Consider the following 24,784-nt stretch of genomic DNA (forward strand, 5'->3'; position numbering starts at 1 on the left):
CTCCTTAGAAAAGCAAGAAAAAGGCTCTTTATTCCTGCAAAACTTGTGGTGTTATCCTCTGTAACCTTCACGAGGGTGGGGAGTTAATACCAGAACCTTTGTGCAGCTGCTCCCAGGCTGGCTGCCTGGGGCCGCTCTCCCAAGGAGTTGAGCAAACCTGGGCACCCCTTAATGCAGCACTGAGTTACACTGTTTCCCCCCAAAATGCAAAGGATTATTACTGTGGGAGTAAGTTCTCTTTCTTAGAAAGAGAGGCATGGATTTAGGGGGGAAATTAAATGGTTTGGTCATGTTCCCACTGACGCTGCTTGAAATGGCAAGACTGAATTATCTAGGGAGTATGGCAAAAGTCTGACATAATTTGGCAGTTTTAATTAATAGCCTCTATTCAGCTGTCAGAACCCAGTGGGTCTACTGACAAGACAGACAGATGACTTATCAGCCTCTACTAACATCCTGTGTAGATGCCTTTTAGGTAGTAGAATACATGCTTAAAACCGTATCCTGAAGTCTTTCACAGATGCCCAGATGCAGATTTGTATCTCAGTTACAGATTTCCTTGAATGAGACACTCAATTTAAGTCCCTGAAACAAGTAAAACCTGACACAAAAATGATTAATTATTGAACAAAAATGTATCATCATGACCATCTGTGAAGAAAAAGAAGGGGGGAGTGTCACCACTGGAAGTAAGAAATTCACAGTTGTAAGGTCTCATAATGCATTTGCTGTTTAGGTTTTGTTTTACTTAGCCAGATCAGTAATAGATTTTGGAATTGCTAAAATGACTGCTTAATATGGTTTCGGGTGCTGTTAATCAGTTTTGCAGTGAAAGAGATTTCCACAGAAGAAAAATGTGGAATCCCACACTCTCATATTGCAGAGACAATGTCTTCAGCCTCATATAGTGCCAGACCTGGTCGTCTGCTAGGGAATGTCACTGAAATGCCTGCAGCTGCCACTGAAAGTTCATCAGCCCCTTTCAGTAACCACAGGTAAGACAACAGGGATTTCTACATGGTCTGTCCCGACAGTGTGTGCTCAGCTGCTCAGCAGAGCTCCCTCTTGTAAGAAACCACACTATTTCTTGTGAGACACACGCAGTGTAGTGTACAGGACAACAATTACATCTGACCACACTAAACCTTGGCAGTATTAGCATTATCTCAGAGTTAGCAGTTGAATTACTGTGGGTATGTTCCTGCGACACCCGCAAGCAGCACTGGGTCACAGGGGAAGCTCCAAGCTGTTGGTACTCCTCAAGGCATCCCTCCTGCAACTGCCTTCTTGCTTTGGAGGAGGTTCTTGTTTGGAGAAGGTCCTCTCAATGCTGGAGCACCTAAAAGAGCTTTTCTTTGTGGGAGAAAGCAAATCTGTGAAAATCCTCAGGCCAGCCTGGGGACCCTTCATTTCAGGAAGAAGCCATAGAGCCTTTGGGAAACAGCCTACACCCATCTTTTGCAGGCAGCGGAGGAAAAGTTACGTGTCTCCTGACTGTGTATCGAGTGATGTGTACCAACTGTGTGTGTGTGTAAACACAGTAGAGTGCACTTCCAGCTTAAAGGAAGTAAGGTCAGCACTGCAGGCTGAGGGAGCAGAGCTGAGCTTTAGCTCACACCTGAACATGTCTGGTCTCCAAAAGTGACAAAAACAAGCCTTCAGGTTAGTACTTCGGTCTCTGTATCATCCCTGCAAGTGAATTCATATACCCACACCAATTAATTTTGTTTCATTCAAGCTTCAAGCTGTGTTGAGATCCACGGGGTAATATAGGGTCTCCTGTATTACTTGCCCTGCATGAAAGCTTCTTGTGGGGCTGCTGGGAGATTTTGGAAGCTGTGAGGCTATGGCAGAAAAATAGGTGGGTCTGGTTTCCCTAGTCATCATGTTTAGTATTACACATGCCATGATGATGAAGAAGCACTGTAAACCATGAGTCTGCTCGCATTCACTGATAAGCCAGTCATGCAAAAGGCTCTTTGGAGTAGGAATTCAGCAGAAGGCATTTTACATCTGTCAGAAATAATTTAAGGGTGTGGAGTGACTCATTGGGAACTGCATGAATAATCAAGGCTTCATTTTCAATAAGACAAAGCCATGAACTTTTGTCTGGCACATCAGTGGGGAACATGTTCCCTGTGTTGGGGATTGTGTTCTGGGGACCAATGCTAGCAAAAATACCAGAAGGAGGGATTTTTTTTCAATGAAAACAGACTGGCCACTTTTAAAGTGCAGCTCTGTGTATGCCAACATCGCATGGATTTAAGGCTGCAAAACTCAGAGTAGAAAATAAAACTGAGAAGGCAGGCAAGCCTTGCACTGGTGTGTGGTCAGAAGTTTCTGCTGTAATCAGACAAGTGATATCACATCTCAAGGTGTGTCAGTATCCTGCATCAGAACAGTATTGCAGTGAACCAACACAAGAAATCCACAGCCTCAAAGCAGGCGTGGGTTGGGATCAGTCCCAGAGAAAAGCCCTTTCCCACCACCAGGTCATTCCTCGCTCGGGAAGGCATGCATAGCACCTGCCCTGCAGCAGGACTGCAAACCTTCACGTAGACAACAACAGGGGCTTCTCTGCCCCAACAGACTCTGACTCCTGTGTGTGTCTCCATCCCTCTTCCTGGGTATCCCTCCTAAATGAAGCTCTTTTGCAAATGGCTTGAAGTGAATCTGTCATCAATGTCTTACTTACCATAAACAAGTTCTCAAAATATATACCTTAACTTGTCATGACCCTCACATGTAATGGTCAGCAGGACCTGCATGTGCAGAAAGGTGACTGGAAAAACCCGAGGGTAATCGGTGAGACATCTTCCCCACCCAGAGCCCAGGGACACCTTCTCTACCGTAAAGATCTAACAAACTCTTCTTGAGATATCACTTCTTAAATTTTTTTTTTCCAGAACAGAATATCATTTTATTTATAATCAGGTAACGTGTTAGGTAAACAGCTAGTTAAGTCTAATGGACAGAATGAATAGTTTGAGAAACAGTTGATGCCAGGTAAACCTTAAAAATAAAGGATTAAACTAAAATTCAAGGCATAAACTTTGAGACTAGAGCAGAAAAATGGGAAATTAAATCAGCCTAAGTTGAGTGTTTTAATATTATTCAAGGACTCTGATCTTTCTCCCTTGCCCAGGTAACAAGCACAGAGATTTATGTTTCAAAGGAGTGAGATTTCACCATTTCCTTTGCCCTTGGCCAAGGATAGAAGTTGCCAACCACTGCTGGTTCCCACTCGCTGCATGGAAATGAGGAGCTTGATATTTTTTTTCCTAGACTGCAAATCTGGCAACAATAGGAGTTGTTCTGATTTGCTGCGCCATGTAAGAAGAACAGCAAGTAGAGAGGAAGGTGGGATCATTTTTTGGCTGGCCTGTGCCAATGTCCAGGGCCAAGGTACCCTCCAGAGTCAGGTGCTGTGACCCCCAGCTTGCTCCTTTGAAGCTACCAGGTACTGCATCCCCTGGAAGACAGAGCTGTCTCTGTCACAGAAACCCTGAGAGCTGGAAATACCCACAGCACTTGGGAACTGGAGACTTGGTAAATGTAAGAGATGGCAGGGAAAGCTTTATAAGCTGAGAAAAAGCAGGGAGAAATCTTGCGAGTTCCGGTCACAGATAGGAAAACTTGCATCAAAAATGCATCAAGTGATGGTCTTTAGCTGGTGTTACATGTGTAGTAAGGTCCAGAGATTGTCACTACAGATCAAGTATTTCCAGTACTTATTTTCTTTATGTAAGTTGAAAAATACTTCAAAAAAGTAGTGATTAGATTACAGAATAGTCTGCTCTTCATCCGTTTTGCAAGGACAGGGCTAAATTCATCACGACCACAACTTAGCAGCACTTCATAGTGCTACTTGATCCCACATGAGTAAGAGAGACAGTGAATGTGAGCTCTGGGAGTGCAAGTCCATGAAGCAGGCATGTTCTGGAGCAGGGTGAGGAATGCAGAGGTGTGTGCTGGAAGGTGTGGCAGGTATGTGTGAGCTGTTAATGACTGTGTTGAAGAAATCCTGGTGATACAGAGGTGAGGGAGTCCAAGAACTGGAGCACAACCCATACTTTGGTATCAACTGAAGCACTGATCTGTGGCCATAGCAGCTGGTGCAGGTTCCTGGCATGGAAATGCCGCTCAGCAGTAGCGATTCTGAATCTCACACACTAGCAAAAGTACAGGCCTGCCTTGTTATTACCTTAATTTTCGAAGACTTTATAATGCTTCGCATAGCCATCCTGTCCTTCATTTGAGACTTCACCAGACAGGGCACTTCACAGCTATTACCACCCTCCTTTTCACAAAGGCCTCTCTGAAGCTGACCTTGTCACCCACTTACAAGCAAGGAAAGGCAGCAAAATTAGGGGTTTAATTTACTCTGATGGAAAGTTAATAAAACTGATAGAGGAAATGTGGCAAGAACACTGTCTATCATTCATAAAGCTGAAATACAAAATAAGTTCTGCAACTTGAAATGTATGGAGTGTGTCATATTATGAGTCAAAGCTGTGGCAGGGTCTGAACTTGCCTTTTCAGCTCTGTGACTGCGTTGTGGGTCTCTTTCCTCATTTTATGGCTTCAGCTGCGGCATACGAAACTGACCTGCACAATCCATACACGAACGCTGCTCTGCCTGCCCACGTTACCTCGCTGCAAAGAGACCGAAGCACGGGTGATCAACATTGTACCAAAATTGCTCTTCTCCAGAAGGTTTGGTGCTGTTCACCATATTTGCTCCACTGGCTGTCACAGTCCCCGTCGGTGGTCCCACGCCGCTGTGAAGGGCTGTAGCGTACTGGTGTGAACAGCCGCAGCCCAGCGGTGGACACGCTGGCTGCAGTCAGCGCTTCACACCTGGAAACAAGCTATGCCTTGCCTGGGAAATGAACCATAGGCCCAAGTGGTCTTTCCTAATGCCTGGCAGTTGTCCCACCCAGGCGTCACCTGCTTCTCCCGCAGCCAGAAGGAGGGACAGGGATCACGCCACTGGCAGGTGAACGGCTGTAGCCTTGGCCCCACGTCCAACCAGCAGTACATGATCAGGCATGCTACCAACAAGCACTCCCAGGTATTCCAGGCAGGAGACAGGCCGTGCCCATCTCATCTAGATTTCTGAGATTTTTCCATCCCAAAGACTTGGGTGGGTGACTGATGTCTGGGGTTTTTTATTCTTCTGTGTGGTAACTTAAGATGTCCACTACCAGACAGGATTTTTGGTTCCTGAAGAGAGGCAGCCACAGCTGCTGAAAGCAGACATCTTCAGCGGTTGCACTGCGTGTCTGCTGACTCTGGGCCCACTTATTCCTTCATCTGTTCTGTCACCAGCCCAGGTCTGCTGATGTGGAGGGATTAACATACAGTGCCAACAGCCTCTTGCAGAAGTACTGCTCCCTGGCAGTACCCAGAGTCCCTGCAAGCGCCTGCACTGCACAGTGTGGTGGGAAACGGGCACATCAGGAGGAAGGGGAAGGACATGCTGTACTCTTGTTCTGGGGTAATGCAAGGAGGGCTTTTTGTTGGAAATGTGAGGTATGTGCCAAATGTTATCACTGCCATTCAAAAAACCAAAAGAGCTGCTCTGGTACAGTCATCTATGTATTAATGTCTGGTTATTGTGAAAGCTAAGAAATGCCATCCTGTCTACAATAAGAGGCTATGGCTGAATCATATCCTTCAGTAGATGTGCCAGGAGGAATGCAAAGGAGGTTCTCATCACTATGGATGTCAGTAATCAACTTTCCTGGGAACCAGTGAGGGGTCTAGAGGCCCACGGTATTTGACTCATGAGTTCTTTTGTTTGCATGGGTTGATCCTTGGAAAGCTGCTGTAGTATATGCTGCAGTCTCCTCCTGAGGAGAGCATGTTAGTCGTTCCTTTCCAGGAGCTTTACAGACCCCTACCCAAGAGGAAAATGGATACCATCACAGCAGTTGTCTGCCATGTCCCCAGCTTTTCTATGCAGAACAGATTCGTGTCAGCTGAGAAGGGCGGACTTGACCTTGCATGTGGACAGTGCCGTAACACCACAATTAAACTCTAATTCTTTAAATTTATGCACTTGGGAGTATTGTCTCAGTAAAAGCTAGCACATCCTGTGCCACTGATTTCTTCCAGGTTGACTCTTATTTAGATCTAATTGTTGCAAGAGAAGAAGAACAAACTTAGTCAGCCAGAATGGTTACAGGAGGAAGAGAGAAATCAATTTAGGAAATATGAATCATTTGAACTTCACTAAAGTCCTGAATGGGGAAGCTGGGGCTCAAAGATAATAGAAAAAATCTGTTCTGCACTGGAAACAAGCCGAGTCCTGTGGCTCCTAAGTGGGTGTCTAACGGCAAGACTTCTCGGCTTCATCTAACTGGAGATGCTTGCTCATCATTCTTGAAAAAGATACTCTGATCTTTTTTGTTCCCCTAACAGTGCAAAGAAACATAGCTTTGTATGTATGTTATGTGTCAGGGAAGTTCATGATGTGAGAATGAAGCAAACTAACAACTCCATCATGTATTCTAGCGAAGTCCAAAGTAAATTGTTGCAGCTAACATTATAGAATAATGTTTTCCTGGTAGAGTCTAGTGTATACAGTGATTACAAAATCATCTGCTTTCATGAAAAGGGGGATTATAGTGACTGGTTTAAAATTGGCTACTTGGCCTGACCAAACAGCTTTATCCACTGCAGAGATCATAAAGATTTTTATCACTGTGGGATTAAGGCATTGATTTATGTCTGACAGTAAATTAAACTGAGATGAGTGATGCTGTAACCATTTCGTTTCCTGCCTTGACTCACTTGGATGTTGCTAACTAACCCTGGAGGGAAAATGCTGAACAGGAATTCTAGCAGCTCCTGACTCAGCGCAGCTTACAGCCCAATGCATTAAAGATTACTAGCACTTATTTCAATACATTGCAGTAGTAAGAGTTGACTACAAAGAAACACGTAAGGCCCTAGCAAAATTGAGTACTGAGCAATACAACATAAAGTTATATTTAATATATATAACTGTAAAGTGATGTAACTAGAAAAAAATTACAGCTTCACCTATGAAAAATGAGCTGACTATTACCAGGCAGGAGCAAGGTCCTGGGCTTGTGCTAGGTAGTGTGAAAGGGTCAGCTCGGTGCTCTGCAGTGGTCAAAAACCCCCAACAGATTTAACACTGGCAATTATTTGGAGACCAAAACAGAAGACATAATTATGGCAGGGTACAAATCCAGGTTTCAGACACTCATTTTTGAGCACTGTTTGCAGTTCTGGCCACCTCATCTCCAACAGATACATAACTGGATAAGATTCAGAGAAAGGCAATGTGCTAGAAGCCATTGGGCAGGGTGGATAAGAGTGCCTGCAAGAGCAAAGGATCGTTAACAGCCAGGTTCAAAGCAAATCAGAGGAGGTTGTTCCTCATGCAGCAGCACTAGCCCTGCAGAGCACTTTGCAAAGGGCATTTGCAAAGATGTGCAAAACCTTCTCAGGGACTCAAGGGGAAAATGGACATGTATGTGGAATACAGCCAGTGGAGTTACCAGAGATACCACAACCAGGTCATAAAATCACTTGAACTAAGAATATTAAAAGCTGGGAGGTTAGCTGGGGAAAGAGCAGATAGGTTTGGCATTTTCTTACTGTTTTGTAGGTATCTGCTTGCAGCTGGGTTGAGAGAGAGGACACCAAACTAACAGGAGCCTTGGTCTGATGCAGTATGGTCTGTGTTACGTCACACACCAGACTATAAAGTATGGCTTTTCAGAGGCTGCTGTGTGTCTTACCCATCTGTTCTTGCTTTAGGGCCATCAACCTCCAAGACAGTGAAGTGGAAGGCAGCCTGTGGTCATACGAGCCTTGGGTGTGCAGTTCAGTCTACCACTGCACGTGAATCATCATCTGACTGCACCATGATAGATTTAGTAAGGAACTGAATGCCATCCTTCACAAGAGCCAGTATGAACTGTTCTGCCCTGCCTGCACGTTTCCAGCACGGGGAGTTGGCCAGCAGCAATTCTGTAACCATTTACTGGCTTCATGCTCTCTAATTATAGAGAAGCCAGGAAAGAAAAACACGACTGATCTCTAGCACCGACCCAGTGAAGATCAGGCAGCAAAAAATGTCTCTGGGTTGGGATCAAAGTATGCATGAAGAGGCAAGAAACATATTAGAGTGATCCAGCTCTTCACTGTGTGGCGTTGCCATTGCTGAGATAGCTACAGTTGCTACCCCAAGACTAAACCTCTAAGTACGCAGCCATTGAAAGACACCCAGTCTCTAGCCCTTCTGCTTGCAGAAACACAGCTGAGACTCTGTTAAGGGCACAATACACCTCTGACATGCAGCTGAAGATTGAGGCAATCTACTCCTTCCACTGTGGCTTGCTTTTTTCTAATTTTGTGTTGCTATTCCCCTTCTGATAACTGAAAACTCTGACGAGCATTTCAAAACACTCCTCTGAAAGAAGGATGTGGTGTTGGTTGTGGATGTTTAGAGCCACTGCTCTGAGTGATCACTGATGCTCACGGATGTGAGAGTCTGTGTAAACAAGCAGGGAGACAGATCTGCTCTCATATGTTGACTCTTAATGTTGTGGGTCTCTGGTCTCAGGAGTAGCATCAGAAAAGATGTCCTGCTGAACAGTATCCTTATTTAAGCAGCGGCTACCTTAGGATCATGCCTGCACCTTCACTGGATGTTACTGTGCACCTGTGTTCTGTGTTTTTTTCATTTTAGTGTCACAAAGTTGTAACTAGAGATCCAGCTGTCCTCTTGTAATGGGTTTGTGTGGCAAGGTTTTGGTAGCAGGGGGCTACAGAGGTGGCTTCTGTGAGAAGATGCCAGAAGCTTCCCCCATGTCTGATGGAGCCCATGCCAGCTGGCTCCCAGATGGACCTGCCAGTGGCCAAAGCCGAGCCTGTCAGCCACAGTGGCAGTGCCTCTGGGACAGCACAGTAAGAAGAGACAGAAGAAAAAACAATCTGCACCAGCAGGAGACAGCAGTGAGACTGTGTGAGAGCAACGGCCCTGCAGCCCCCCAGGTCAGTGCAGAAGGAGGCAGGGGGCTCCAGGTGCTGGAGCAGAGATTCCCCGGCAGCCCGTGGACAGCCCCCAGCGGGGCAGGCTGTGCCCCCAGCCCATGGAGCCCATGGAGGAGTGGATCCCCCCCCCCGCCTCAGCCCAGGGAGGGCTGCACACCGGGGCAGGTGGATGCCCAAAGGAGGCTTGTGACCCGTGGGCAGCCCACGCTGGAGCAGGCTTGCTGCCAGGACTTGTGACCCCCCAAGCTGCAGCAGTCCATTCCTGAAGGACTGCACCCCGTGGGAGGGACCCACGCTGGAGCAGTGTGTGAAGAGCTGCAGCCTGTGGGAAGGAATCATGTTGGAGAGGTTCATGGAGAACTGTCTCCTGTGGGAGGGACCCCACGCCAGAGCAGGGGAAGAGCGTGAGGAGCAAGGAGCAGCAGAAACAACGTGTGATGAACTGACCATAACCCCCATTCCGTGTTCCCCTGTGCCGCTCAGGGGAAGGACGCAGAGAAATCAGGAATTAAGTTAAGCTTGGGAAGAAGCCGGGTGGGGGGGAGGAAGGTGGGGTGTTCTTCTGACTTGAATGGTAATAAACTGATTTTCCTCAAGTGGAGTCTGTTTTGCCCATGACGGTAATTGCTGAGTGATCTCCCTGTCCTTATCTCTACCCACAAGCCTTTTGTTATATTTTCTCTCCCCTGCCCGGTTGAGGAGGGGAGTGACAGAGTGGCTTTGGTGGGCACCTGGCATCCAGCCAGGGTCAACCCACTACCCCTCTAAAGGCACAATTTTAGCCAATGACAGAGTCACACAGTGACTGTTTTCCTGCCTGGTGCAATGCACACAAAGCTCTGCTGAAAGCTTCTGTGGTGGGCAAAGGAAACACCAGATATTTTGATTTGGAATTGTCTCAGTTTACGAATTATCTTGGAAATCCACTAATCACTGTTCAGGCATGAAATGAAGAGATTGTTTGAAAGATGTCAGGAAAACCCTCACATCTCACATGTGAATCATCTTTCCGGGTTTTGTCTAGCAGAGGCAACATGTCTAGCAAAGAGGACTTTTTCTCCCTATAGCCGGAGGTGATACTGGCGTCCCTGTGAGCTGTAAGCAGCGAGGTAGCAGGGCTGTCAAAGCCTCTGAGCCCTGAGTGTAACCCGTGTAACACAGACCAGCACAGTTCCGTGCCTGTCTGAAACTGGTCCCAATCTGCTGCATAGTCTTTGGCTCTTCCAGGTGCAATAGCTGTCCCGACTGAAGACTGTGACAAACTCTGATCATCCAGAGACTTGTGACAATTCTTCATCACTCTGGTACATACCACTCATCGCTCCAAAACTTAACCTTTATTCTCATTCCCACCTTATCATTATTTGAATGGATATAATGTTTTTTCCCTTCTATCTTTTTTTTTTGCTAAGTTACCTCAACTGTAATTCCATAACTGCTGTAGAACAATCCTGTAAAATCTTTTCAAAAGTTTGCTACCAAAAAGTTTTGTCTATGGTGTATTTTAAATTGTATTCCTAAGGACTTCTTTTACAACTGTTAAAAAAAGCACTAAAAAATCTGAAAGCTGACTGAATTCTGCACTTTTTGTGTGCAAGCCAATAGACCGGTATAGCCTAAATGCTGGGCAAGCTCAGCTGTTGTTCCCAGTAGTGCAGCTCATCCTCATTTTGGTGGGAGCTGAAGCTCTTGTGTCTGCTCTGGGCTGCAGGGAGCTGTGGCACAGTGGGTCAAGGGGAGACAGCTCCGAGTGCCAGGGCAAGCAGGCAGCACTGTCTGTCTTGCACAGGTTTTCAGCCATCCTCAGCTGCAGCTTCTAGTTAAAGCTCTGGGACACCAGACGAATTTGCTAAAAGGGCTCATAAGGCTTTTTCCACAGGCAGCATCCTCATCCAGCCATTCCTCTGCCTGGAGCTGGCACCTGGGGAGTGCAAGCATCAGTCGCGATCCCCTGCTAAGCCTTTTACTTGGGACCGGCTGTCCCTGATTTCCTTGGAAAACACCTTTAAACTTAGTGTGCTGTGCCAGCTTCTAGAGGTGCCACCCAGGTATGATCCCCATCCCTCCACTGCTCCCAGAGCTCACAGCTCCCTGCAGGGCAAGCCAAAATCCAGAGACAACACCAGGATGATACTGGAGGGGAGCGATGCAGACAAACAGGTTGTAGAAGGAGCAGGGGAAAAGCTGGGAGACATCTTGCCAACGCTGCAGTGAAGCAGCAGGGGATGACTTCAGGGCTGAGGCTGTGCCCAGCAGCCCCCTAGGCTCCAGGTGGGGAGCGGGTGCCCACCAAGCCCAGGGAGCTCCGGGCCAGCTGCACAGGCTGGCGCTCACACAGGCAGGGGCTGCTGCTGGGCTTCAGCAGGCGTCGAGCGTATTTGCAAAAGGATTAAGCAAAATAAGCCATTGGGTTTCTTCGTGCCCCCATTCATGGAGCCTAGTCACTTCATCTTTCTTTGTCCGAGTGGTATTTCAAGGCCTGTATTTTAAGCCCACTGGTCCCCTCAGGAGTGCATTACAGGCTGGCTAAATATTATGTGGTCACCTGCAATGCCACAAGGACCTAAGCTGCACTCTCCCCCACTACAAAGCCCCTGTACAATTCTGCTTTTGGGAGCGTGTATGCAGCAGGCACAGATGTTGGCATCTGGTGTCTGCTCAGCTTTATTTTGAGGTATTTAAACTTAGCAAACTGGCTTTTTTTAGGTCCACATGCATAGATCAGGTGGTCACCTGTGGCAGTATGTTTATTCCCAGATTCCAGCTGCATTCAGGGAACAGCCTTCTCTAAACATAATTAGGGCTATTTAAGTTGCTGCTCACAATTACCTCTCCGTTCACACAAAACAACACATACTCCCTCATTGAGCAATAACTCCTGGAGATACAAGGGTGAAAAGCCACAGGCAACTTGCTGTTGAGCCCCTCACAGATTTGTATGGTCCTGCTGTAAATGGATGTTTACTTCTGAAGAGCTGCACACCTAGTGTACTCTGCCATTATACTAGTTTTCAAACTAGCAGATACACCTGGCAGTTCAACAGTTGTTAATATCCTTTAGCTTCCCTTGCCTTTGCCTGTATTAATCAGTCTGTAGACAGATACAGAAAAGCCTGTATTCGGGGACAGATGTGCATTTAACTGACAACACAGCAAGTCCTTTCAGCTCTGGTAGGTACATTTCAGCCTGAAAGGCTGGACAACATCAAAAGAGGGCAGTTTTCACATCATGCTGACCATGCTCCCCTTTCCTTGGTGCCTCTCTTCAGCCTAAGACTACAGTGCTCCTTTCTTCTCTCCACCTCGCCCTCTCCTGCCCCTCTTCCTCCTCCACTGTTGCTGTTTCTCACTGCCTTCAAGAGGACTGCTTCAAGAGCAGCTAGACCGTCCTCATACCAACTCCACATTGAAATTTAAACACTTCTGAGATCTACTAATAACATGTTTCTGAAATATCACAGGCTAAGTCCCGGAGAAGGATGAAACTGAGCTAACTGCAAGCAGAATTACACACAGTGCTATTTACCAGGGTCTTTTCTAGCAGGCTGTATCAAAGAAACAAAAATCCTGTCATCATTTTTAGACCTTTTTTTGCCTGCATATCTCACATGATTTGTGTTTCATAATTTTCCTGCCTGATAACCAGTCTCATCTGCTACCCAGTCACTGCAAATTAATGCACAATAGAGAGGTCTGAAGAACAGTACTGCACAGGATTTATCTCTGTTGTTGACTTTGCTGTGCCAGACACATGGTGAGGGGAGAGACTTTGTTAGAGTTCAGAATTTGCACCTGTGAATCTCATTTTTCATGGTTATCTCTTGCTCTGCGTGCTCCCTGCACAGCAGGAGGGAGGCAGCCCGGCATGCTGCCAGCCGCAGGCACACAGCTCCAACTGTTCCGGCAGGGACTCACGCTTTGAGACCTGGGTGGCTTGGATCCTGTCGACACTGCTGCAGCGTCAAAGGGTGCACTGACACCTTGTGTCACACAAGTGAGATTTGACACAAGAAGAGACACAGGAAGGTTAACTCTGACAGTTTCCTCAGTGTTCCACTGACATCTGGACTCCCCACATTTTTTTTCTGCCAGCTGCCTTCATGTGGTTTCAGCAGATAAGCTCTTCAGCTTTTGTCCTTCCTCCCGCCCTAAATCATTTCTGGGATAGCAACAAGGTGATCATACTAAATGGATTATAAAACTTACTTGCTTTTAGGCTCAGCAGAATAATATTGCCCCTGTAAGGGCTCACATTAGTTTGAGCAACGTTATCCTGGGTCTGTGCAAGCGTAGGTGAGCAGAACTTGGCCCTAGACTCAGCCGCAGTGGTTGCTGAGCTATCAAGTTATCTGGAATAAGAGTTTCATTTTCAGAGCAGTACAATTTTCTCCACAACGATGTTATCTTTGTTCCTTGGTTTCTGGCAGCAAAGCTGCTCACACATGCTATTAGCAGATGGCAGAAGACGTACGCAAAATTTGCTCTCAGAACATTTCTTCCATTCTTCCTCCCAGACCAAAGAATTGCAAATTCAAGCTAAAAGACTGCACTAACTACAGCTCCTTTCCTAACAGGGCTACAGATAGTTAAAAGCAGGCTCCAGTAGAAACCTCTCAAATATTTCAGTCTCTCTGCTATAGTTCAACTACTCAGCACATTCCCTTTAGTCAGAAATGCAGGAACTGCATCTCTGTAAAGCCACGCTCCTTGGTGCCCTTATGTCAGCTCCTTTTCAGGATCAGCTGTTAACAAGCAGCAGGCATGGCAGGAAGGCTGAAAACTTTTACACAGTCTCTCCTGTAAGTTGAGGTATCCATCTGTGGCCCACAGCTAGCTGCCGTAGGCTTGGCAGAGCTTAGTGCACTTGGTGTAGACCAAGATGAACACATAAATTTAAGGAACAGGCAAACTGCCACAACGGGCATACACTAAGGAACATGGATGTGTGCACACTGTTCAGCCTCCAAAAGGAGGAGACATGAGCCTGATGAATTCTACATCATCCCATATTTATGCTGTGATGAGCTGAAACTAAACTGGGCTTCCAGTGGAGCTGCTTTTGGAGGGAGTCTGGGAACTCCTGTAACCATGTGCTTGAGTGCTTTCCTGAATCAACATTCCCTTTCGATCTAGGCGTCTTGTCTAGGAAAAGAAATGGCTTTTTGAAAAGTCTTCTTATTCAGGGTTCTTTTATTCATAGCATACAATTTTTTTCTGCCTCCCTCAACTGAGGCAAATCCTACTCAGGATTGCTCATGAACTTGATGGAAAACAAACGGATGAAAGAGCAGTGCTTTGAGACTGCCTCAGCCTTCAGACCTTACATTAGCACTTATTTTTCATCAGTTTTGTTTTGTCCCCAAAGGACAATTTTATTCCAAGTTCACAAGCTTATGCTGAAAAACAACAGAACATTTCCAAAGTCCCAAAACTGTGGCAATGTGAGTCTATTGCTTTGGATCCAAAGTTAAACTTGGCATGTAGACCCCATGTAGCACCAAGTGGAACAATCGCATGTCAACAAGAAAGGTGCAACAGTTCCAGCAATCCAGGATAGTTGTGCTCAGATACCTGCTCCACAATTCACCATGTCTCCGCCCACCTGCCACCACCGACTCCTGCTTCCCATGGGGGCATCATTCAAAGCCATGAATTGCCTCCTGGAGGTGATGCCTCAGCCTCCACGCAACCTCCTTTTGCCCAGTGACCAGCAAGCAGCGATCTCACTAAGCCTCTGCCTGAAAGGCCTCAAAGCCTCACATCTGGCTCGCTCCAGTCATGCCTCCATGCCAAGGTGAGCGGCTGTGCAGCATGCAGGCTCTGGCTGGAGGAGCTCCACCGAGTGCTGCGTGCCACAGCATCACTGGACCATCGCTGCCACTGGGTATCGGCATCACAGGCAGGGCCACCAGCCTGGAGATTTTTGAGTTAAAATCCCCAAAGAGAAAGATATCAACCATAAATCAGCTACGCACTGCAGACCACAGCGGGGGACAGCCAAAATCTGCCTTCAAAGGACTTGTCAGGCAGCACAGGCTATGATGCCCCATGGATACTGGAGGTTACTGCTATTTTAGAACACAAGATTGAAAGACTGAAGTATTCATATATTCTGCTTGCTACCTGTCTGGATTTAGAGTTTCAATTTTCAAGCCACTACTTCAAATGTGAAATCTGAATTATTCTTTATCCCCACACACAGATACTTGATCAAATAATTAAAACCTGTCTCAGCCATCCAGTTATCATGTTGATGTCTTTCTACCCTGTCTCACAGAATTTGCACCTGTTGTTAGATAATGCAGACAAAAGGGGTACTGACTACTTGCTTTTGTTCATGATTGTCTTTAAGTTTCAAGATTATTTAAAATAATTTTCTTCCATACAAATAGACTTCCTATTGTGCACTGTGCTGTCTCATCAAAGAAGGAAATCCAACTCCCTATTTTCAGGAAATCTTCAAGTTTTCAGGTGTTGCTGTTTCCACGCGGTATGAAGGCCCATCTCTCCCTGCATACCCATGCAATTCTGCTGGCAGTCCAGAGCAGAGGGGAAGCATGTAAAATGCTGCTTTGTGTCTCTGCCAATATTAAACTATTGAAGTCGTACTTTTATGTGCACCTGGTTATACCTTCCACTAAAGAGAGTGCATGGTAGAGGCACTTTCATGCCAACTATGGAATTAATTTTCTTTAAAAAGTATTTTCCCTAAAGCTTAATAGAGATTGCAGCCCTAGATAACTCAGTTGCTTTGTTCCAGTGTCAGAGGCATGCAGTGGAAAGAGCTGAAACTCTGCAGAGAGGGCACGGCTGGACCCTGGCATGAACACTGGTGGCCGGACAGCCGAGTGATCTCCTGTGTGCAGGACACCCAAGGGCAGAAGGGAAGAAAAGGCACTGGGGGAAAACAGGATTTCTGTTATATTTTTGTTGTACTTGGGTTTTTTGTTGTACTTGGCCGGGGCGGGGGGGGGGGGGAAGGGAATTTGTCACCTGGCTAAGAAAGCCAAGTATGATGTACTCCACAATTCCTACCTAACTCCATGAAACAGCTTATATTGAGTGCTGTTGATACCTCAGATCTCTCCTGTGTTACCTTCTTCTCAAGTTCAAAGCTAAAAAGCTACTTTTAGTTGGCTACATTTATTTGCCCTTTCCTTTCCTTAAAGCAAATATAACCAGTAAAATTCCTTGCATATTTCTCTCCATCCTGAAGTTTCTTTTCTCATTTGCCCTCCGTATAATCAGACCCCTTTTCACACATGGGTGAACCTAGAAAATCATTTAGAGCAGGAACCATGTGAACCAGTTCAGTGAACATCAGGTAATAGTGTCTTCGAGGCCTTTTTGAAGGTCAAATAGTTCTGGGTAATTTTTCCAGCTACTTTCTTTGTTAAATGAAAGCCCACCGAAACCAGGAAAAGAACAAGATGGTTTTGTAAAAGTCTCTAACTCACGGGTCCCCTGAATCTGCCTGCCCCATATCCCTGCATGGTTTCCTTCTATGTTTTCTCTCTGAGATGCCCGTCTTCACAAGTCACCTGCTTGTGCATAATTTGTATTGCTCACTGTTGCCCTGAGAATGGCTGAGATTTTCAAATACACTTCTCAGTAGATTCTTAAACTTCTAAGTTACTTCCAAGCTTTTGCAAAAAAAAAAGGCTTACTTTTTGTTTGCATCATGATACGAAAGACAATCTAAAAATCATCCTGGACACACACAGACAAACAGGAGAGCCTGTGAGTGAACCTGGCCATCTGTGGTTGCTTCTGTGTAATTTCTCCTACGTCAAGCATTGTAGATGGGTTCACAGTGCAGCTTTTCCTTCCAGGCCCTGTAAATTTGGGTATTATTGCTAACTTTGTGATAAGAAACTACAGCACTGATTTAAATGAACTGGTAAGTCTTACACCCACAAGATGGTCAAATAATCCCAACCTTCATACAAAACTAGATAAAGAACATCAAACAAAACTAAAGAACGTTTATGTTCTCCTTTTAAACGGTGCAATTTCAACTACAGAAGTAAATAAATTTGTTTTATATTAAGAATGGAAGCACAGAGGGACTTTGCTACATAAAAATTCTATTTTAGGAGAGATTTCTGTTTAATGAACTGGACTTGTTTTCTGAAAAACAACTTGTAATGAAGAACAGGACAATGCCACTTAGTCTGTAAATTCATTAAAGCAAAGGCTTTTTTAGATTGCAAAAGCTTGCACAACAAGGCCCTGGTTTGTCCTCTTAGGAATGCAATACCAATCCCCAATCCCAAATTCTTTACTGGGGCTCCAAACACTTACAAAGGTTATGCAGAGTTTGCACTGCACAGGATTTCTTCCCTGCACATAACTCTGAATGTGCAAAAGTATTTCCAGACTCTGGACAATGATCATTATACAGACCCAAATATAATGGCGGTCGCGGTCAGATATATGGGTGGAGAGATGCATATGAATGGGCAGGTATATACTGAAATGGGCTCATCTTAGTTAAGAAAAACATGAAAACTGCCATATATACATTTGAGAAAGTAATTTTAATGTAATGCAAGTGCATTTAATGCTAATCCCCAGTACAGCTGCACAGGTGAGCGCTTTGGGCTGCTGCAGTTCACCTAAGAAGAGCCAAGCTCTGTGCCCTGCGCCAGAAACAGCTGCTGAGAGCTGAGCTCCGCTTCCCACTGTGCATGGGACCCTAACTGGGCACAAATCCTTTCTGCCCTGCAGACTCCATCCCTGTGGGCACGGGCTCTGGGGCATGTGGGATCATCCACCTGGCCCTCCAGAAAGGTGACAGGCAAGGGTGCCCACCTCCCCTGTGTCTGCTGCTATGGGGATCCATGTCCTCCTAGGGAGGAAAGCCTTGCCCCATTCAGTCCCAGTCACTGCTTCCGACTCACTGTCCCCAACATAGTGGTGCATTCCACCCAAAGACTTAAAACTGTGTTTAAAATACATAAATGTCAGAAAAACTCCATACCCCATTTAAAGATTTAGCTCAAACTCCTGTGCCATTCAGCTTGGGAGACGAAGGAGAGCTTTTGCAAGAATTAACAAAAAAGAAGTTGCAAAATGCACTCACAAGGTAGTAAAGAAAAGGAAAGCAGTCACAGCCTCAGCACAGCATGTCTGCATTAGGCTGAGCGATGCTGGGCTCTTGGGGCTGTCAGAGCTGTTTGCCTCCTTGACCGCTTGCACAAAAGCCCTTCTAAAGCTTTATCCTAAAGGAATGTAGTGTCCAGCAAGGACTGATAGTGGTCAGAGTAACCAAGTCCCCGCAGGCATGTGCTTCCAGGGAACAATGGGAGTTAACCACATGCTGGGACAAAGTCCCTCATCAGCAGAGCAAGGGCAGAGCAGGGCAAGGTGACGGACACTGTTGGCTTAGACAGAGAAAATGCAAGAGCAGAGTCAAGGCTGGGAGAAATCTGCTCTTCAGTGGCACCATGCTATTGCTTGAGAATTAAAACTACTTGTTTCACCATGTTTTCTTTGGGGATACCGCTGAGGGACCTCTGAAGAACAAGGAACACTGACAGCCCTCCTGTGAAGTTTCCGTGGCTTTCTGCATCCTCCAGGTGACAAATGCTGGCTCCTATCTGTGTGGCTAAGTGCTGAACACAAGTCACTTCTTGTCTTCCAAACCTATTGTTGCTGCTCTTCCTGGGTGCAGAGTCATTAAGGCATTCTATGAGCCATACTGGGCAAAGTAGTCATCTGCCACACACCTGATCAAATCCAGAAAAACCAGCATTTATACATCAGAGTTGCTCCAGGTCTGGGGTGAAGAAAAAACTCACTGGTTTTCAGGGCATTTGGGTGCTTGCTAGATGTATTTGTTGCTTTTGGAGTAGCTGTCAGAGGCAAAATGACTGGAAAAGCTCAAGAATGTCCTTTGGGGGCAAATACTAAAAACTGCAAATCAAGATGAAGCGTAGCAGTGCACTGCTCCTTACTCCTCCTGCCTGTGGCATCAGACTACTGAGGTCTGTGGATTATTTCTAGCGCTTCCATGACAAGCAACTTTTGCAAGCTGTCATTATTTCACAAGGATCTGCACCTACAGGGAAAATACTGCACAAATCAAGATGATGAAAGTGACTTCTCTGTATCGAGCTCTTCTGGAGAACACAGACTGCCTCAGGCTTTAGATGCCGTCGAAGACATAGGGACATAAGATTTGTCTGAGGTTCATCCAGTCCAACAGTGTCTCTAGTAGCTGTCATCATCAGCTCCTCAGGGGAAGGCACTTGAGAACTGAAGTACTTGGGCCTGACTGTATCACTTGAACCACATTCTTGCGGACTATTTCAAAGATTTCCAGAAGAGGCATCAGATCTCAAAAACATTTCCAATCTTCTGGAAAGTATTTGCTATTCCCAATATTTTGCAGACCATAAAGGAACAGAAACAATTACACAAATGCGGTTCCCAAGAGGTTGCTCGGTAGAAAATCTGGACAATAATCAGTAGATCAATGGATTACCTTTGAAGCCTTTCAAAAGGCTTAGCTCCATCTACCAACTTCTATTCCTCAGCCACCAGTGCTGACCTGCATGGTGAGATCCATGCTGCACTTAGCTGAGGAGTGCCAGTTTCACATTCTTCTGGAACTCTCAAACAGAAAAAAACTAGTTTTGGAGGTTTGTTATTCAGCTTACTGATTTGCTGCTCCTTGGCTCACAGCTGAAGTGGAGATGGGTCCTCTTGCTCACCTGGTGAAACACAGTTCTCCTGAGGGAAGATCCTCCTCAAACATCTCCACAGCAGGCGCAGACACCAAGATTCACGGAGTTTCAGAGCTGTGCCTGCCCCCATGCCCCTTTTGCACCACAGGCATCAGCTGGGCTGCTCAGTGGCACATGCAGCTAAGCTGCTCCCTGGACATGGGCTGGTTATCGCACTGAGCATTAGCTCAAAGACAACTTCTGAGAACCCCCATTTGAGACATTTAAGGAACACAATTAGGTAGCTTGCATAGACACAAACACTTGCATAATGCTACAGATACCAACATATGGTTGACCCATATTGCCCCACACAATAGTCACAGCAAGACATGCTGCTGCAGCACAAAACCCGCCAGTCACAAAGCTGTGCACTTTGTGTGGGCTGGGAAGATCCCTCAGTGCCAAAATAAATGGTGGATGAGCCAGAACGGCTGGACTCCACAAAGAGGCTGCAGGTGGGAGAGCCTGAGACAGAACAAGATGTTTTCAGGGTGTTTCTGTCAACAGGTGGGTTCCAAGGAGAGGGACCGAGTGCTCCTGGGCTGGGGGAATGCTAAAGATATTCAGCTGTTGCTAATAAGAGGGCAGCTCAAGGAACACTTACCAAACTGGACTCTCCTCATTTGTCACTGACATGGGGACTTGCCACATACTGCTGCAGTCAGCTTACCTTCTCCCCTCACTTTTGCTGCCTGGCTTTAGCAGGGAGCACCGGTGAAAATGGATGTCTGCACGCCACACAGCACCCTTTGCAGCTGCAGGAAGACTCACCAGCCTTCCGCAGTGAGTGGGATGGGAAAACCCTGGCTGAACTAGGTTTGTGCAAGACGGAGTGTCCCCTGAGCGAGAGTAATGCACAATGTGGCACACTTGCCAGCTGTGACTTGTGCCCTGATGGGTATGGCTACAAGTTGTGGGCAGAAGAAATCACCCATCCATGCACCGCATACTGCTCAATACTCCCAGCATTATCCTGCATTTGTACCATTCCACAGAAATACATGTTATTTAAAAAAATATGAAAAAGTGTGTTAATTCTAATTATTTCTAATATTATAACTATTCACCACAGACATAGACCCAGTTTTCTCTATTGAACTGCAAACACAACATCTTTTAACTAGTCCTTTCTGCATCATTAAAAAATTGCTGTTTGACATACCATACTCTCTTCCCTTCTTGTCTGCTTTTATTTCTTGATGCAAGTGAAGATCCACTCCAACTCCATTTATCTTGCTCTTGTGTTTGCAATGAAGGATTTCACAACATGCACACAGAGATCTTTTTTGAGTAAGCATGAAATTCTGTAATTAGAAAAAAATAGAGACCAAACCATTTCAGTATTCTCAGATTACAAACATGTTGTTTGTCCCCATTAACAGCAGTCTAAAACTGTAAAATATATGGTGTAACGTTTGCAACATTTGTATAATGTATATATATAATTTGTGAAAGACACATTGTCCTTTAAAATCAGCTACATTTAATAACTTCTGGTTACTGTGTGTATTTGCAAACTGTAGTAAATCACACAATTTGAACAATGCTGGGAATAAAATGTCTGAGTATCAGTGCTACCTAAAACACCATGGCATCTAGACACTAGATTTCAGCTTGCATCCCTCCTTCCCACAAAATATATACATTTTCTACACTACTTAGTGGCTTGGGGTCAAAATGCGGCCCAAGCTGGAAGAGGTCCAGTGGCATCTCTCCCACGCTGCACTGGAGATGAGCAAGCACCCTTGGGGCAGCTCAGGGGCTGGGACAGTTTTGGCAGGCAGGGCAGGAGCCTGTATTTAGCAGGGGCAGACCTCTCCCTCTGATGGCAACCCTGAACTGGCACCATTTGGCAAGCATGTGTTTCCTGTGCAAGTATGGATAGCTTTAATGAATGATACATTGATTTCTTCTGCTGGGGTGGATGCCAGGAGTTCTTTTTATCATCAGTAACATTTCATTCATTATTTCAGCTGCTCCCTCATGGAAGGAGCACAAAGGACCAGGCTGCCTGAAGTCAGAGGGCTCCCATGGGGAAAGCAGCAGCAGACCCCTCAGAATTACTGCTGACCAGACAAGCTGGCTCAGAGTGGAAAGAGAGAGTATTAATTTGGATTAAATGGAAGTAACTGGCTTAGTATAATATGACAGCTGTGCCAAAGAGAATGCCACATTTTCTAGCTGCAATCCCTACTGTTAGATCTCTGTGTTATATTTTGGGTATTGGCCAAATCACGCTGGCTGCAGAATACTCTCCGTTACTCTAAGTCACTGGAGAGGGGCAGATCTGTCTATATTTAGGTCACCAAGTCCCCTGTGATAATCATTACTCCCTCTTTGTTTTAGTACTCTGCTTTCTATTTTTACCTCACATATTCTGCACCAGGTCTAGATGCTTGAAGAAGACAAGCCATTCTTTACTCAGAAGAATTAATGGCCATGCCTGTAGTTTGTTTTGCATTTACTTCTTTCTTCCTTTCTTCACGTATGGGTCTTCTTATAATGCAGACTATAAAGAGCACTCCAACCAGAAAACAGCAGATCTGAAATTGAAAGAAAAGGATGAATCAAATGGTGATAGTAGACAAGGAAAGGCATAACATTTGTAGTGCAGTTTTCCCTAAAATTTCAGTCGCATCTGCACTTGTTTAAGGTTATGAAGGTAAATTTGATAAAGAAAGCAAAGGATTTGTGGATGGCCAATGCAAATCCTAACAGCAGAGCTGCCAGACTGAGACAGGAACAATGCTCACAGTGTACCTTCATCCTCCATCAGCCAGGCTCTCTGCCATATTTGCAGTCAATGGTACCACATTCGGGCAGGAAAATGGCTCACTCAGTAAAAACGGTGGCAAAACTTGGCACCATGTAAATAAGACATTCATGTACTTCTCATTGTAAGCCAGTGTTATTTCCGAACGACTGATCTCTGCATGTTCTGTAACAAGAGCTAATAGAAAAATTGGCATTTTCCATTAATACGACTTCAGGAGTGTTAGTTTGCATCACTCATCGATCTGAAAAAAAGTCTACAGGACCACCTCAAGGTGCTTTCCTTCAGATGCAACTGAGCCTGGCTGGCTGCCTCCTCCCTGAGATGATGGAGCAGCTCAGGTGCAGCTGGCAAAGGGACTGAGGCTGCTGCAGGGCACAGGGTGCTTCGCTCTGGCTCTGCACATTGCTGCCGGTCCACCCCTGCCCTCAGCCTGACTGTTCATCTTGCTTCCTCCAGGTGTCCTCCAAAGAAACTTGACCTGGCAGAACATTTTTAACTTCCTCCAGCTCTCCTGGTTTGTGAACTCAAACACAGCAGAGATGTGCATGCTGCTATCCCCTGCCATTCTGGAGAGCACAGGCAGCACCAGCAAGATTCCCTTCTGTCTGTCCTGATCCCTTTCTGCTTTCCACTAGGGCAGGAAAAGCAAGACAAAGAGATGAATTCAGAGGAAGAACAGCTGTGAGAGTGGTCCCGGAGCCAAGTCCCCTCCCAGACAGTGCAGGGGTCTGTACCGTCCCCCCACCTTCCCCGGTGCTGTCCTGGGATGTGTCTCATAGGCAGGTTTGCACTGGAGACCTGGAGCAGGCAGCTGCTGCCCCCGGGGAGCTGCCCACCATGCAGGGATGTCCAGTATGGAACAGTATTTGTACACTACCTTCCCTCACCATCTCTTGCCTTCCCCCACCTGTTGCTGCTGGACACAGACTGCAGGAGAAGAAAGCCAGCAGAGCATGGTGGAAGGAAAATGTCTGGGAGATTCAGGCCTTGCCAGTTATGATCAGGATTCTCAGAGCCCCTTCCCTGCAGGACATGCTTTGGAGCAAACTTTGCGTGGTTTCAAGTAATACAGATCAAAGTGGTCTTCCCCACTAAAGAGGAATCCACCAGGCAACAGCAATGCTTTTCTCAAAGTAGAAAAGGTATGAAGAAGAGCATAGGCAAGGAAAAGGGAAGAAATGTCTGAAAAAACCCTCTAGGGCTGCTGGTGATAGGAAATGCACAACCTCTAACCTGGTCAGTGCACAAACAAACAGCACTCTGGAAAGACACACACCTACACACAAAAACAAAACAAAAAAAAGAGAGAGAAAAGGTTAAGAAGCACCATCTCTGAGCAGCTGAAGAGTGGTTGAGCCATCCTACCCCTACCAGTAACTGCCCACTGCTTGGGAGCAAGGAGCAGCAGTGTAGCAGGCTTAGGACTACAGCACAGATAGTTTCTCTTTCCTTGCAAAGGTCTTCTTTGCAGGTCCTGCGTGTTTTTAACTTCCACTAGGTTTTGCTGGTCACTGGTGCTGACAGCATGACAGCGACAACAGGTCAAAGTGTGCTCATTGCTCGCGGTAACTGAACTAGACCCTTTACAGCAGTTCCCCTGTGTAACATCCAGCAGGTGCTGCGGGTGTAAGCCTTCCTTCCCAGTACTGCAGGGATGCAGGTCCTCCCTGCTCAGCCCTGTCTATAGATAGATTTAGCTCGACCTTTCTCATCTGCCTGCACAAGTCACACATTCCCACTGAGGATTTATATTAGACACCTGGCACTCCCTCCAGAGAGAAGGGAATTACTGCGTGGGGCTTGCACAGTGGGACAGCAGTACTGGACACTGAGATACCTGCATCCTTTTCAGCCGCCTCACTCCCTGAGCTTAAATCCAGAGCGTGAGTGCCTCGACTTGACTCTGGGCTGAGTGGATCACCACAGGAGACATGCAGAACGACTCCAGCACCAACTGGCACCAGACAAAACAAGGCAGTAAGGAAAGGTGGTGACATGCAAGCTGGAAGGGGAATAGAACGGGGAGGGTGGGGAGAGAAATTATTTCAGAGCTGGAGCTAATTTTGCAAAATCTGGCTGTTAAACAAAGAACCACAGTGTTTTTAAAATTCTGCTTATTGAATTAAGTCACTCTCCTGCCAACTAGATTACTTCATCTGGCTGAATAATCTGACACCTCTTTTTAGAAAAGAATCTGCTAACATGACCAACTCAGTATGATGGCATAACTAACCATCCC

At 46.1% G+C, this 24,784-nt stretch overlaps 1 long non-coding RNA gene across 13 annotated transcripts in view; it reads right to left on the minus strand.

Moving 5' to 3' along the window:
* The window catches only part of LOC119156513, a 99,836-nt gene that overhangs the window by 16,060 nt on the left and 58,992 nt on the right, over positions 1-24,784 (minus strand). For all 13 annotated transcript variants that reach the window (XR_005107173.1, XR_005107170.1, XR_005107172.1 and 10 more), the window contains 2 exons: positions 22,137-22,312; positions 20,932-21,073 (listed from right to left, as the gene is read on the minus strand). This is a non-coding gene — a long non-coding RNA (uncharacterized LOC119156513). The remainder of the gene's footprint in view (positions 1-20,931; positions 21,074-22,136; positions 22,313-24,784) is intronic.

The sequence above is a fragment of the Falco rusticolus genome, chromosome 13 (genome assembly GCF_015220075.1).
Source record: "Falco rusticolus isolate bFalRus1 chromosome 13, bFalRus1.pri, whole genome shotgun sequence".
Taxonomy (NCBI): Eukaryota; Metazoa; Chordata; class Aves; order Falconiformes; family Falconidae; genus Falco; species Falco rusticolus.